Source organism: Orcinus orca, chromosome 1, assembly GCF_937001465.1.
Source record: "Orcinus orca chromosome 1, mOrcOrc1.1, whole genome shotgun sequence".
NCBI lineage: Eukaryota > Metazoa > Chordata > Mammalia > Artiodactyla > Delphinidae > Orcinus > Orcinus orca.
The window spans coordinates 79104087-79119689 of NC_064559.1; the positions used below are offsets into that span (position 1 = coordinate 79104087).

Consider the following 15603-nt stretch of genomic DNA (forward strand, 5'->3'; position numbering starts at 1 on the left):
TGCCCTTTTGACTGGGGGGCAGTGAGACTTCATTGTAGTGCAGATTTCCTTTGCAAGCTTGCTTGGTTGGCCAAAAAGTGCGTATGCGTTTTTTCCTGAGGAAAAAACGCATACGCACTTTTTGGCCCAGTGCATCATTGTGGACGTTCTGCCTCTTTTCCTATGCTTTACATGCAATTCCAGTCTACCTCCTGAAATCGGTTTCCTGCAATTCTGCCCCGCTTTCACGTCCTCTTGGCAGCCTTACTTCAATATATTTCTGGACAATAGCTATCATTTATAACTCTGCAGGTTTGTGAATGACAGTGCCCCTGAGCTCCTTTCTTCAACTCGCTTTCTTGTGAGCTGGCCGCAACACTGCAGGATTGCTTCAGGACCTAGTGTGGTTCCGGCGTGGCACGCTGAGCCTTTGGTTAATTCCTCTTCCTGGTGGGAAATGGGAGTTAAATTTGCCCGTCCATACACCTGCAGCTAGTCTCTCATTTGTTCTCCCTGTTCGTGTTCATTTTCCGCAGAAATTGCAAACTGGCCAAACAGGAGGTTAAAGGCAGTGACTCTCCAAGTGGGCAGAGTGTTACTAAAGCGTCTGGAATGTTGCACCCAAGTACCAGGGGACGAAAACTGAGACACATTTGAACACGTTTCCCGATCACACGGTGGATCATACTCTGGGTTCCACATGCATGTTTTAGCTGAAGGAAGAATCCCTTAAAGCTGGAGAGTTGAGACCCATGGAATGGGTACCATGCAATATGACTACAAAGGGTCTGCATTTGCTCACCGAACTTCACCAATCCTATGACTGCTGCGTTTATGCCGCTGTACACACGCTTGATTCTCTTTCAGAGACATATAAATCCATAGGATTTAAGATTCTTACTAGTCAGGTATATTCTTAGGCGTTTAATATGGGGTTTTGAGTCCACTTCGTTGAGCAAGGAGTAGCTGTTGTCTATTACATATTTGGCTTATGGAATGGTATCTGTGCTAATTTCAATCTCTGGTTTTATGCAGCACCCCAACTCACCTTTCCCCTTAAGCAAGCATACGTTGATTTTCTACATTTGAGACCCTGTTCTGTTTTGTAATTCAGTTCCTGTGTAGCCAAGTTTACATTCCGTGTAGTAGTGATATCTTATGATGTTTCTTTTTCTGTGTGACTTATTTCTCTTAGAATCATCGTACCTGAATCCACTCATTATGCTGCTACGAGCCTGATGACATAGATTTCATTGCTGAATGATATTGCATTGTACATAAGTACCACAACGTCTTTATCCATTTTTCGCTTTCTGTGATATTGAACTTGTACCGTAAACGAGGTTCTTGTAAAAGGAGCCGGCCTAAACTTTGGGGTGGCTGTGTCTTTTTGATTTTAATTTCCCTAAGCTATAGGACCATAAGTGGAAGTGCCCTAGGCTCTGTTCCTTTGTTTTTTAGATGTTTCAGGAAACACCGTACACTTCTCCAGAGTGGCTGTTGGCAATTTACATCCCGCCCATCAGCATAACAAGGCTCCCAGTTCTCCATGGCCTGTCCTGCCTTTCTGGATTTTACAGTTTTTTCAGATGACCCTTTTGACTGGGGGGCAGTGAGACTTCATTGTAGGGCAGATTTCCTTTGCAAGCTTGCTTGGTTGGCCAAAAACGGCGTATGCGTTTTTCCCTGAATACATTCAGGAAAAAACCATACACACTTTTTGGCCAAGTGCATCATTGTGGACGTTCTGCCTCTTTTCCTATGCTTTACATGCAAATCCAGTCTACCTCCTGAAATCGGTTTCCTGCAATTCTGCCCCACTTTCAAGTCCTCTTGGCAGCCTTACTTCAATATATTTTTGGACGATAGCTGTCATTTATAACTCTGCAGTATTGTGAATGACAGTGACCCTGAGCTCCTTTCTTCAACTCGCTTTCTGTGAGCTGGCCGCAACACGGCAGGATTGCTTCAGGCCCTAGTGTGGTTCCGGCATGGCACACTGAGCCTTTGGTTAGTTCCTCTTCCTGGTGGGAAATGAGAGTTAAATTTGCCCGTCCAGACACCTCCAGCTAGTCTCTCATTGGTTCTCCCTATTCCTGTACATCTTCTGCAGAAATTGCAAACTGGGCCAAACAGGAGGTTAAATGCCCTGACTCTCCAAGTGCGGAGAGTTTTAGTAAAGTGTCTGGAATGTTGCACCCGAGTACCAGGGGAGGAAAACTGAGACACATTTGAACACGTTTCCCGATCACACGGTGGATCATACTCTGGGTTCCACATGCATGTTTTAGCTGAAGGAAGAATCCCTTAATCCTGGAGAGTTGAGACCCATGGAATGGGTACCATGCAATATGACTTCAAAGGGTCTGCATTTGCTCACCGAACCTCACCAATCCTATCACTGCTGCATTTATGCCGCTGTACACACGCTTGATTCTCTTTCGGAAACATTTAAATCCATAGGTTTTAAGATTCTTACTAGTCAGGTATATTCTTAGGCGTTTAATATGGGGTGTTGAGTCCACTTCGTTGAGCAAGGAGTAGCTCTTGTCTATTATATATTTGGCTTATGGAACGGTATCTGTGCTAATTTCAATCTCTGGTTTTATGCAGCACCCCAACTCACCTTTCCCCTTAAGCAAGCATAAGTTGGTTTTCTACATTTGAGACCCTGTTCTGTTTTGTAATTCAGTTCCTGTGTAGCCAAGTTTACATTCCGTGTAGTAGTGATATCTTATGATGTTTCTTATTCTCTGTGATTTATTTCACTTAGAATCATCGTACCTGAATCCACTCATTATGTTGCTACGGGCCTGATGACATAGATTTCATTGCTGAGTGATATTTCATTGTACGTAAGTACCACAACTTCTTTATCCATTTATCGCTTTCTGTGATATTGAACTTGTACCGTAAACGAGGTTCTTGTAAACAGAGCCGGCCCAAACTTTGGGGTGGCTGTGTCTTTTTGATTTTAATTTCCCTAAGCTATAGGACCATAAGTGGAAGTGCCCTAGGCTCTGTTGCTTTGTTTTTTAGATGTTTCAGGAAACACCATACACTTCTCCAGAGTGGCTGTTGGCAATTTACATCCCGCCCATCAGCATAACAAGGCTCCCAGTTCTCCATAGCCTGTCCTGCCTTTCTGGATTTTACACTTTTTTCAGATGGCCCTTTTGACAGGGGACAGTGAGACTTCATTGTAGTGCAGATTTCCTTTGCAAGCTTGCTTGGTTGGCCAAAAAGGGCGTATGCGTTTTTTCCTGAATATATTCAGGAAAAAACGCATACGCCCTTTTTGGCCAAGTGCATCATTGTGGACGTTCTGCCTCTTTTCCTATGCTTTACATGCAATTCCAGTCTACCTCCTGAAATCGGTTTCCTGCAATTCTGCCCCGCTTTCAAGTCCTCTTGGCAGCCTTACTTCAATATATTTTTGGACGATAGCTGTCATTTATAACTCTGCAGGTTTGTGAATGACAGTGCCCCTGAGCTCCTTTCTTCAACTCGCTTTCTTGTGAGCTGGCCGCAACACCGCAGGATTGCTTCAGTCCCTAGTGTGGTTCCGGCACGGCACGCTGAGCCTTTGGTTAATTCCTCTTCCTGGTGGGAAATGAGAGTTAAATTTGCCCGTCCAGACACCTCCAGCTAGTCTCTCATTGGTTCTCCCTATTCCTGTTCATCTTCCGCAGAAATTGCAAACTGGGCCAAACAGGAGGTTAAAGGCACTGACTCTCCAAGTGGGGAGAGTGTTAGTAAAGCGCCTGGAAAGTTGCACCCAAGTACCAGGGGACGGAAACTGAGACACATTTGAACACGTTTCCCGATCACACGGTGGATCATACTCTGGGTTCCACATGCATGTTTTAGCTGAAGGAAGAATCCCTAAAACCTGGAGAGTTGAGACCCATGGAATGGGTACCATGCAATATGACTTCAAATGGTCTGCATTTGCTCACCAAACCTCACCAATCCTATCACTGCTGCGTTTATGCCGCTGTACACACGCTTGATTCTCTTTCGGAGACATATAAATCCATAGGTTTTAAGATTCTTACTAGTCAGGTATATTCTTAGGCGTTTAGTATAGCGTGTTGAGTCCACTTCGTTGAGCAAGGAGTAGCTCTAGTCTGTTACATATGTGGCTTCTGGAATGGTATCTGTGCCAATTTCAATCTCTGGTTTCATGCAGAACCCCAACTCACCATTCCCCTTAAGCAAGCATAAGTTGGTTTTCTACATTTGAAACCCTGTTCTGTTTTGTAATTCAGTTCCTGTGTAGCCAAGTTTACATTCTGTGTAGTAGTGATATCTTATGATGTTCCTTTTTCTGTGTGACTTATTTCACTTAGAATCATCATACGTGCATCCACTCATTATGCTGCTATGGGCCTGATGACATAGATTTCATTGCTGAGTGATACTGCATTGTACGTAAGTACCACAACTTCTTTATGCATTTTTCGCTGTCTGTGATATTGAACTTGTACCGTAAACGAGGTTTTTGTAAACAGAGCCGTCCCAAACTTTAGGATGGCTGTGTCTTTTTGACTTTAATTACCCTAAGCTATAGGACCATAAGTGGAAGTGCCCTAGGCTCTGTTGCTTTGTTTTTAGATGTTTCAGGAAACACCATAGTGTTCTCCATAGTGCGTGTTGGCAATTTACATCCCGCCCATCAGCATAACAAGGCTCCCAGTTCTCCACGGCCTGTCCTGCCTTTCTGGATTTTACACTTTTTTCAGATTGACGTTTTGACCAGGGGGAAGTGAGACTTCATTGTAGTGCAGATTTCCTTTGCAAGCTTGCTCTTTGGCCAAAAAGGGCGTAGGCGTTTTTTCCTGAATATATTCAGGAATAAACGCATACACCCTTTTTGGCCAAGTGCATCATTGTGGACGTTCTGCCTCTTTTCCTATGCTTTATATGCAATTCCATTGTACTTCCTGAAATCGGTTTCCTGCAATTCTGCCCCTCTTTCAAGTCCTCTTGGCAGCCTTACTTCAATATATTTTTGGACGATAGCTGTCATTTAGAACTCTGCAGGTTTGTGAATGACAGTGCCCCTGAGCTCCTTTCTTCAACTCGCTTTCTTGTGAGCTGGCCGCAACACCGCAGGATTGCTTCAGGCCCTAGTGTGGTTCCAGCACGGCACGCTGAGCCTTTGGTTAATTCCTCTTCCTGGTGGGAAATGAGAGTTAAATTTGCCCATCCAGACACCTCCAGCTAGTCTCTCATTGGTTCTCCCTATTCCTGTTCATTTCCCGCAGAAATTGCAAACTGGGCCAAACAGGAGGTTAAAGGCACTGACTCTCCAAGTGGGGAGAGTGTTAGTAAAGCGTCTGGAATGTTGCACCCGAGTACCAGGGGACGAAAACTGAGACATATTTGAACACGTTTCCCGATCACACGGTGGATCATACTCTGGGTTCGACATGCATGTTTTAGCTGAAGGAAGAATCCCTTAAACCTGGAGAGTTGAGACCCATGGAATGGGTACCATGCAATATGACTTCAAAGGGTCTGCATTTGCTCACCGAACCTCACCAATCCTATCACTGCTGCGTAAATGCCGCTGTACACACACTTGATTCTCTTTCAGAGACATATAAATCCATAGGTTTTAAGATTCTTACTAGTCAGGTATATTCTTAGGCGTTTAATCTGGGGTGTTGAGTCCACTTCGTTGAGCAAGGAGTAGCTGTTGTCTATTACATATTTGGTTTATGGAACGGTATCTGTGCTAATTTCAATCTCTGGTTTTATGCAGCACCCCAACTCACCTTTCCCCTTAAGCAAGCAAAAGTTCGTTTTCTTCATTTGAGACCCTGTTCTGTTTTGTAATTCAGTTCCTGTGTAGCCAAGTTTACATTCCGTGTAGTAGTGATATCTTATGATGTTTCTTTTTCTGTGTGACTTATTTCACTTACAATCATCGTACCAGAATCCACGCATTATGCTGCTACGGGCCTGATGACATAGATTTCATTGCTGAGTGATATTGCATTGTACGTAAGTAACACAACATCTTTATCCATTTTTCGCTTTCTGCGATATTGAACTTGTACCGTAAACGAGGTTCTTGTAAACAGAGGCATCCCAAACTTTGAGGTGGCTGTGTCTTTTTTATTTTAATTTCCCTAAACTATAGGACCATAATAGGAAGTTCCCTAGGCTCTGTTGCTTTGTTTTTTGGATGTTTCAGGAAACACCATACACTTCTCCAGAGAAGCTGTTGGCAATTTACATCCCGCCCATCAGCATAACAAGGCTCCCAGTTCTCCATAGCCTGCCCTGCCTTTCTGGATTTTACACGTTTTTCAGATGGCCCTTTTGACCGGGGGGCAGTGGGACTACATTGTAGTGCAGATTTCCTTTGCAAGCTTGCTTGGTTGGCCAAAAAGGGCGTATGCGTTTTTTCCTGAATATATTCAGGAAAAAACGCATACGCCCTTTTTGGCCAAGTGCATCATTGTGGACGTTCTGCCTCTTTTCCTATGCTTTACATGCAATTCCAGTCTACCTCCTGAAATCGGTTTCCTGCAATTCTGCCCCGCTTTCAAGTCCTCTTGGCAGCCTTACTTCAATATATTTTTGGACGATAGCTGTCATTTATAACTCTGCAGGTTTGTGAATGACAGTGCCCCTGAGCTCCTTTCTTCAACTCGCTTTCCTGTGAGCTGGCCTCAACACCGCAGGATTGCTTCAGGCCCTACTGTGTTTCCGGAACGGCACGCTGAGCCTTTGATTAATTCCTCTTCCTGGTGGGAAATGAGAGTTAAATTTGCCCGTCCAGACACCTCCAGCTAGTCTCTCATTGGTTCTCCCTATTCCTGTTCATCTTCCGCAAAAATTGCAAACTGGGCCAAACAGGATGTTAAAGGCACTGACTCTCCAACTGGGGAGAGTGTTAGTAAAGCATCTGGAATGTTGCACCCGAGTACCAGGGGACGAAAACTGAGACACTTTTGAACACGTTTCCCGATCACACAGTGGATCATACTCTGGGTTCGACATGCATGTTTTAGCTGAAGGAAGAATCCCTTAAACCTGGAGAGTTGAGACCCATGCAATGGGTACCATGCAATATGACTTCAAAGGGTCTGCATTTGCTCACCGAACCTCACCAATCCTATCACTGCTGCGTTTATGCCGCTGTACACACGCTTGATTCTCTTTCAGAGACATATAAATCCATAGGTTTTAAGATTCTTACTAGTCAGGTATATTCTTAGGCGTTTAATATGGGGTGTTGAGTCCATTTTGTTGAGCAAGGAGTAACTCTTGTCTATTACATATTTGGCTTATGGAACGGTATCTGTGCTAATTTCAATCTCTGGTTTTATGCAGCACCCCAACTCACCTTTCCCCTTAAGCAAGCATAAGTTGGTTTTCTACATTTGAGACCCTGTTCTGTTTTGTAATTCAGTTCCTGTGTAGCCAAGTTTACATTCCGTGTATTAGTGATATCTTATCATGTTTCTTTTTCTGTGTGACTTATTTCACTTAGAATCATCATACCTGAATCCACTCATTATGCTGCTACGGGCCTGATGACATAGATTTCATTGCTGAGTGATATTGCATTGTACGTAAGTACCACAACGTCTTTATCCATTGTTCGCTTTCTGTGATATTGTACTTGTACCGTAAACGAGAGTCTTGTAAACAGAGCCGTCCCAAACTTTGGGGTTGCTGTGTCTTTTTTATTTTAATTTCCCTATGCTATAAGACCATAAGTGGAAGTGCCCTAGTCTCTATTGCTTTGTTTTTTAGATGTTTCAGGAAACACCATACACTTCTCCAGAGTGGCTGTTGTCAATTTACATCCCGCCCATCAGCATAACAAGGCTCCCAGTTCTCCATAGCCTGTCCTGCCTTTCTGGATTTTACACTTTTTTCAGATGTGCCTTTATACCGGGGGCAGTGAGACTTCATTGTAGTGCAGATTTCCTTTGCAAGCTTGCTTGGTTGACCAAAAAGGGCATATGCGTTTTTTCCTGAGGAAAAAACGCATACGCCCTTTTTGGCAAGTGCATCATTGTGGACGTTCTGCCTCTTTTCCTATGCTTCACATGCATTTCCAGTCTACCTCCTGAAATCGGTTTCCTGCAATTCTGCCCCGCTTTCAAGTCCTCTTGGCAGCCTTACTTCAATATATTGTTGGACGATAGCTGTCATTTATAACTCTGCAGGTTTGTCAATTACACTGCCCCTGAGCTCCTTTCTTCAACTCACTTTCTTGTGAGCTGGTCGCAACACTGCAGGATTGCTTCAGGCCCTAGTGTGGTTCTGGCATGCCATGCTGAGCCTTTGGTTAATTCCTCTTCCTGGTGGGAAATGAGAGTTAAATTTGCCCGTCCAGACACCTCCAGCTAGTCTCTCATTGGTTCTCCCTATTCCTGTTCATTTTCTGCAGAAATTGCAAACTGGGCCAAACAGGAGGTTAAAGGCACTGACTCTCGAAGTGGGGAGAGTGTTAGTAAAGCGTCTGGAATGTTTCACCGGAGTACCAGGGGACGATAACTGAGACACATTTGAACACGTTTCCCGATCACAATGTGGATCATACTCTGGGTTCCACATGCATGTTTTAGCTGAAGGAAGAATCCCTTAAAGCTGGAGAGTTGAGACCCATGGAATGGGTACCATGCAATATGACTTCAAAGGGTCTGCATTTGCTCACCGAACCTCACCAATCCTATCACTGCTGCGTTTATGCCGCTGTACACACGCTTGATTCTCTTTCGGAGACATATAAATCCATAGGTTTTAAGATTCTTACTAGTCAGGTATATTCTTAGGCGTTTAATATGGGGTGTTTAGTCACTTCGTTCAGCAAGGAGTATCTCTTGTCTATTACATATTTGGCTTATGGAACGGTATCTGTGCTCATTTCAGTCTCTGGTTTTATGCAGCACCCCAACTCACCTTTCCCCTTAAGCAAGCATAAGTTGGTTTTCTACATTTGAGACCCTGTTCTGTTTTGTAATTCAGTTCCTGTGTAGCCAAGTTTACATTCCGTGTAGTAGTGATATCTTATGATGTTTCTTTTTCTGTGTGACTTATTTCACTTAGAATCATCGTACCTGAATCCACTCATTATGCTGCTATGGGCCTGATGACATAGATTTCATTGCTGAGTGATATTGCATTGTACGTAAGTACCACAACGTCTTTATCCATTTTTCGCTTTCTGTGATATTGAAGTTGTACCATAAACGAGGTTCTTGTAAACAGAGCCGGCCCAAACTTTGGTGTGGCTGTGTCTTTTTGATTTTAATTTCCGTAAGCTATAGGACCATAAGTGCAAGTGCCCTAGGCTCTGTTGGTTTGTTTTTTAGATGTTTCAGGAAACACCATACACTTCTCCAGAGTGGCTGTTGGCAATTTACATCCCACCCATCAGCATAACAAGTCTCCCAGTTCTCCATGGCCTGTCCTGCCTTTCTGGATTTTACACTTATTTCAGATGGCCCTTTTGACCTGGGGTCAGTGAGACTTCATTGTAGTGCAGATTTCCTTTGCAAGCTTGCTTGGTTGGCCAATAAGGGCGTATGCGATTTTTCCTGAATATATTCAGGAAAAACCATACGCCCTTTTTGGCCAAGTGCATCATTGTGGACGTTCTGCCTCTTTTCCTATGCTTTACATGCTATTCCAGTCTACCTCCCGAAATCGGTTTCCTGCAATTCTGCCCGCATTCAAGTCCTCTTGGCAGCCTTACTTCAATAAAATTTTGGACGATAGCTGTCATTTATAACTCTGCAGGTTTGTGAATTACGGTGCCACTGAGCTCCTTTCTACAACTCGCTTTCTTGTGAGCTGGCCGCAACACCGCAGGATTGCTTCAGGCCCTAGTGTGGTTCCGGCATGGCACGCTGAGCCTTTGGTTAATTCCTCTTCCTGGTGGGAAATGAGAGTTAAATTTGCCCATCCAGACACCTCCAGCTAGTCTCTCATTGGTTCTCCCTATTCCTGTTCATTTTCCGCAGAAATTGCAACCTGGGCCAAATAGGATGTTAAAGGCACTGACTCTCCATGTGGGGAGAGTGTTAGTAAAGTGTCTGGAATGTTGCACCCGAGTACCAGGGGACGAAAACTGAGACACATTTGAACACGTTTCCCGATCACATGGTGGATCATACTCTGGATTCCACATGCATGTTTTAGCTGAAGGAAGAATCCCTTAAACCTGGAAAGTTGAGACCCATGGAATGGGTACCATGCAATATGACTTCAAAGGGTCTGCATTTGCTCACCGAACCTCACCAATCCTATCACTGCTGCGTTTATGCCACTGTACACACGCTTGATTCTCTTTCGGAGACATATAAATCCATAGGTTTTAAGATTCTTACTAGTCAGGTATATTCTTAGGCGTTTAATATTGGGTGTTGAGTCCACTTCGTTGAGCAAGGAGTAGCTCTTGCCTATTACATATTTGGCTTATGGAACGGTATCTGTGCTCATTTCAGTCTCTGGTTTTATGCAGCACCCCAACTCACATTTCCCCTTAAGCAAGCATAAGTTGGTTTTCTACATTTGAGACCCTGTTCTGTTTTGTAATTCAGTTCCTGTGTAGCCAAGTTTACATTCCGTGTAGTAGTGATATCTTATGATGTTTCTTTTTCTGTGTGATTTATTTTACTTAGAATCATTGTACCTGAATCCACTCATGATGCTGCTACGGGCCTGATGACATAGATTTCATTGCTGAGTGATATTGCATTGTAGGTAAGTACCACAACTTCTTTATCCATTTTTCGCTTTCTGTGATATTGAACTTGTCCAGTAAACGAGGTTCTTGTAAACAGAGCCGTCCCAAACATTGGGGTGGCTGTGTCTTTTTGATTTTAATTTCCCAAAGCTATAGGACCATAAGTGGAAGTGCCCTAGGCTCTGTTGCTTTGTTTTTTAGATGTTTCAGGAAACACCATACACTTCTCCAGAGTGGCTGTTGGCAATTTACATCCCGCCCATCAGCATAACAAGGCTCCCAGTTCTCCATGGCCTGTCCTGCCTTTCTGGATTTTACACATTTTTCAGATTGCCCTTTTGACTGGGGGGCAGTGAGACTTCATTGTAGTGCAGATTTCCTTTGCAAGCTTGCTTGGTTGGCCAAAAAGTGCGTATGCGTTTTTTCCTGAGGAAAAAACGCATACGCACTTTTTGGCCCAGTGCATCATTGTGGACGTTCTGCCTCTTTTCCTATGCTTTACCTGCAATTCCAGTCTACCTCCTGAAATCGGTTTCCTGCAATTCTGCCCCGCTTTCACGTCCTCTTGGCAGCCTTACTTCAATATATTTCTGGACAATAGCTATCATTTATAACTCTGCAGGTTTGTGAATGACAGTGCCCCTGAGCTCCTTTCTTCAACTCGCTTTCTTGTGAGCTGGCCTCAACACTGCAGGATTGCTTCAGGACCTAGTGTTGTTCCGGTGTGGCACGCTGAGCCTTTGGTTAATTCCTCTTCCTGGTGGGAAATGGGAGTTAAATTTGCCCGTCCAGACACCTGCAGCTAGTCTCTCATTTGTTCTCCCTGTTCGTGTTCATTTTCCGCAGAAATTGCAAACTGGCCAAACAGGAGGTTAAAGGCAGTGACTCTCCAAGTGGGCAGAGTGTTACTAAAGCGTCTGGAATGTTGCACCCAAGTACAAGGGGACGAAAACTGAGACACATTTGAACACGTTTCCCGATCACACGGTGGATCATACTCTGGGTTCCACATGCATGTTTTAGCTGAAGGAAGAATCCCTTAAAGCTGGAGAGTTGAGACCCATGGAATGGGTACCATGCAATATGACTTCAAAGGGTCTGCATTTGCTCACCGAACCTCACCAATCCTATGACTGCTGCGTTTATGCCGCTGTACACACGCTTGATTCTCTTTCAGAGACATATAAATCCATAGGATTTAAGATTCTTACTAGTCAGGTATATTCTTAGGCGTTTAATATGGGGTGTTGAGTCCACTTCGTTGAGCAAGGAGTAGCTCTTGTCTATTACATATTTGGCTTATGGAATGGTATCTGTGCTAATTTCAATCTCTGGTTTTATGCAGCACCCCAACTGACCTTTCCCCTTAAGCAAGCATAAGTTGGTTTTCTACATTTGAGACCCTGTTCTGTTTTGTAATTCAGTTCCTGTGTAGCCAAGTTTACATTCCGTGTAGTAGTGATATCTTATGATGTTTCTTTTTCTGTGTGACTTTTTTCACTTAGAATCATCGTACCTGAATCCACTCATTATGCTGCTATGGGCCTGATGACATAGATTTCATTGCTGAGTGATATTTCATTTTACGTAAATACCACAACGTCTTTATCCATTTTTCGCTTTCTGTGATATTGAACTTGTACCGTAAACGAGGTTCTTGTAAACAGAGCCGTCCCAAAGTTTGGGGTGGCTGTGTCTTTTTATTTTAATTTCCCTAAGCTATAGGACCATAAGTGGAAGTGCTCTAGGCTCTGTTGCTTTGTTTTTTAGATGTTTCAGGAAACACCATACACTTCTCCAGAGTGGCTGTTGGCAATTTACATCCCGCCCATCAGCATAACAAGGCTCCCAGTTCTCCATGGCCTGTCCTGCCTTTCTGGATTTTACACTTTTTCAGATGGCCCTTTTGACCGGGGGGCAGTGAGACTTCATTGTAGTGCAGATTTCCTTTCCAAACTTGCTTGGTTGGCCAAAAAGGGCGTATGCGTTTTTTCCTGAATATATTCAGGAAACAACGCATACTCCTTTTTAGCCAAGTGCATCATTGTGGACGTTCTGCCTCTTTTCCTATGCTTTACATGCAATTCCAGTCTACCTCCTGAAATCGGTTTCCTGCAATTCTGCCCCGCTTTCAAGTCCTCTTGGCAGCTTTACTTCAATATATTTTTGGACGATAGCTGTCATTTATAACTCTGCAAGTTTGTGAATTACAGTGCCCATGAGCTCCTTTCTTCACCTCTCTCTCTTGTGAGCTGGCCGCAACAGCACAGGATTGCTTCAGGCCCTAGTGTGGTTCCGGCATGGCACGCTGAGCCTTTGGTTAATTCCTCTTCCTGGTGGGAAATGAGAGTAAAATTTGCCTGTCCAGACACCTCCAGCTAGTCTCTCATTGGTTCTCCCTATTCCTGTTCATCTTACACAGAAATTGCGAACTGGGCCAAACAGGAGGTTAAAGGCACTGACTCTCCAAGTGGGGAGAGTGTTAGTAAAGCATCTGGAATGTTGCACCTGAGTACCAGGGGACGAAAACTGAGACACATTTGAACACGTTTCCCGATCACACGGTGGATCGTACTCTGGGTTCCACATGCATGTTTTAGCTGAAGGAAGAATCCCTTAAACCTGGAGAGTTGAGACCCATGGAATGGGTTCCATGCAATATGACTTCAAAGGGTCTGCATTTGCTCACCGAACCTCACCAGTCCTATCACTGCTGCATTTATGCCACTGAACACACGCTTGATTCTCTTTCGGAGACATATAAATCCATAGGTTTTAAGGTTCTTACTAGTCAGGTATATTCTTAGGCGTTTAATATGGCGTCTTGAGTCCACTTCGTTGAGCAAGGAGTAGCTCTTGTCTATTACATATTTGGCTTATGGAACGGTACCTGTGCTAATTTCAATCTCTGGTTTTATACAGCACTCCAACTCACCTTTCCCCTTAAGCAAGCATACATTGGTTCTCGACATTTGAGACCCTGTTCTGTTTTGTAATTCAGTTCCTGTGTAGCCAAGTTTACATTCCGTGTAGTAGTGATATCTCGTGATGTTTCTTTTTCTGTGTGACTTATTTCACTTAGAATCATTGTAACTGAATCCACTGATTATGCTGCTACGGGCCTGATGAGATAAATTTCATTGCTGAGTCATATTGCTTTGTACGTAAGTACCACAACGTCTTTATCCATTTTTCGCTTTCTGTGATATTGAACTTGTACCGTAAATGAGGTTGTTGTAAACAGAGCCGTCCCAAACTTTGGGGTGGCTGTGTCTTTTTTATTTTAATTTCCCTAAGCTATAGGACCATAACTGGAATTGCCGTAGGCTCTGTTGCTTGGTTTTTTAGATGTTTCAGGAAACACCATACACTTCTCCAGAGTGGCTGTTGGCAATTTACAGCCCGCCCATCAGCATAACAAGGCTCCCAGTTCTCCATGGCCTGTCCTGCCTTTCTGGATTTTACACTTTTTTCAGATGGCCCTTTTGACCGGGGGGCAGTGAGACTTCATTGTAGTGCACATTTCCTTTGCAAGCTTGCTTGGTTGGCCAAAAAGTGCGTATGCGTTTCTTCCTGAATATATTCAGGAAGAAACGCATATGCCCTTTTTGGCCAAGTGCATCATTGTGGACGTTCTGCCTCTTTTCCTATGCTTTACATGCAATTCCAGTCTACCTCCTGAAATCGGTTTCCTGCAATTCTGCCCCGCTTTCAAGTCCTCTTGGCAGGCTTACATCAACATATATTTGGACGATAGCTTTTATTTATAACTCTGCAGGTTTGTGAATTACAGTGCCCCTGAGCTCCTTTCTTCAACTCGCTTTCTTGTGAGCTGGCCGCAACACCGCAAGATTGCTTCAGACCCTAGGGTGGTTCCGGCACGGCACGCTGAGCCTTTGGTTAATTCCTCTTCCTGGTGGGAAATGAGAGTTAAATTTGCCCGTCCAGACACCTCCAGCTAGTCTCTCATTGGTTCTCCCTATTCCTGTTCATTTTCCGCAGAAATTACAAACTGGGCCAAACAGGAGGTTAAAGGCACTGACTCTCCAAGTGGGGAGAGTGTTAGTAAAGCGTCTGGAATGTTGCACCCGAGTACCAGGGGACGAAAACTGAGACACATTTGAACACGTTTCCCGATTCCACGGTGGATCATACTCTGGGTTCCACATGCATGTTTTAGCTGATGGAAGAATCCCTTAAACCTGGAGAGTTGAGACCCATGGAATGTGTACCATGCAATATGACTTCAAAGGGTCTGCATTTGCTCACCGGACCTCACCAATCCTATCACTGCTGCGTTTATGCGGCTGTACACACGCTTGATTCTCTTTCAGAGACATATAAATCCATAGGTTTTAAGATTCTTACTAGTCAGGTATATTCTTAGGCGTTTAATATGGGGTGTTGAGTCCACTTCGTTGAGCAAGGAGTAGCTCTTGTCTATTACATATTTGGCTTATGGAACGGTATCTGTGCTAATTTCAATCTCTGGTTTTATGCAGCACCCCAACTCACCTTTCCCCTTAAGCAAGCATAAGTTGGTTTTCTACATTTGAGACCCTGTTCTGTTTTGTAATTCAGTTCCTGTGTAGCCAAGTTTACATTCCGTGTAGTAGTGATGTGTTATGATGTTTCTTTTTCTGTGTGACTTATTTCACTTAGAATCATCGTACCTGAATCCACTCATTATGCTGCTATGGGCCTGATGACATAGATTTCATTGCTGAGTGATATTGCATTGTACATAAGGACCACAAATTCTTTATCCATTTTTCACTTTCTGTGATATTGAACTTGTACCGTAAACGAGGTTCTTGTAAACAGAGCCATCCCAAAATTTGGGGTGGCTGTGTCTTTTTGATTTTAATTTCCCTGAGCTATAGGACCATAAGTGGAAGTGCCCT

General features: G+C 43.8%; 1 long non-coding RNA gene across 5 annotated transcripts in view; it reads left to right on the forward strand.

The window, feature by feature from the left end:
* Positions 1–15603, forward strand: part of LOC125965249 (uncharacterized) — a 376884-nt gene that overhangs the window by 20868 nt on the left and 340413 nt on the right. For 3 of the 5 annotated variants that reach the window (XR_007478917.1, XR_007478916.1, XR_007478915.1), the window contains exon 1: positions 4351–4417. The exons of the other annotated variants lie outside the window; for them this stretch is intronic. This is a non-coding gene — a long non-coding RNA (uncharacterized LOC125965249). Of the gene's footprint in view, positions 1–4350; positions 4418–15603 lie in introns of those variants that run through there. 5 annotated transcript variants of the gene reach the window in all.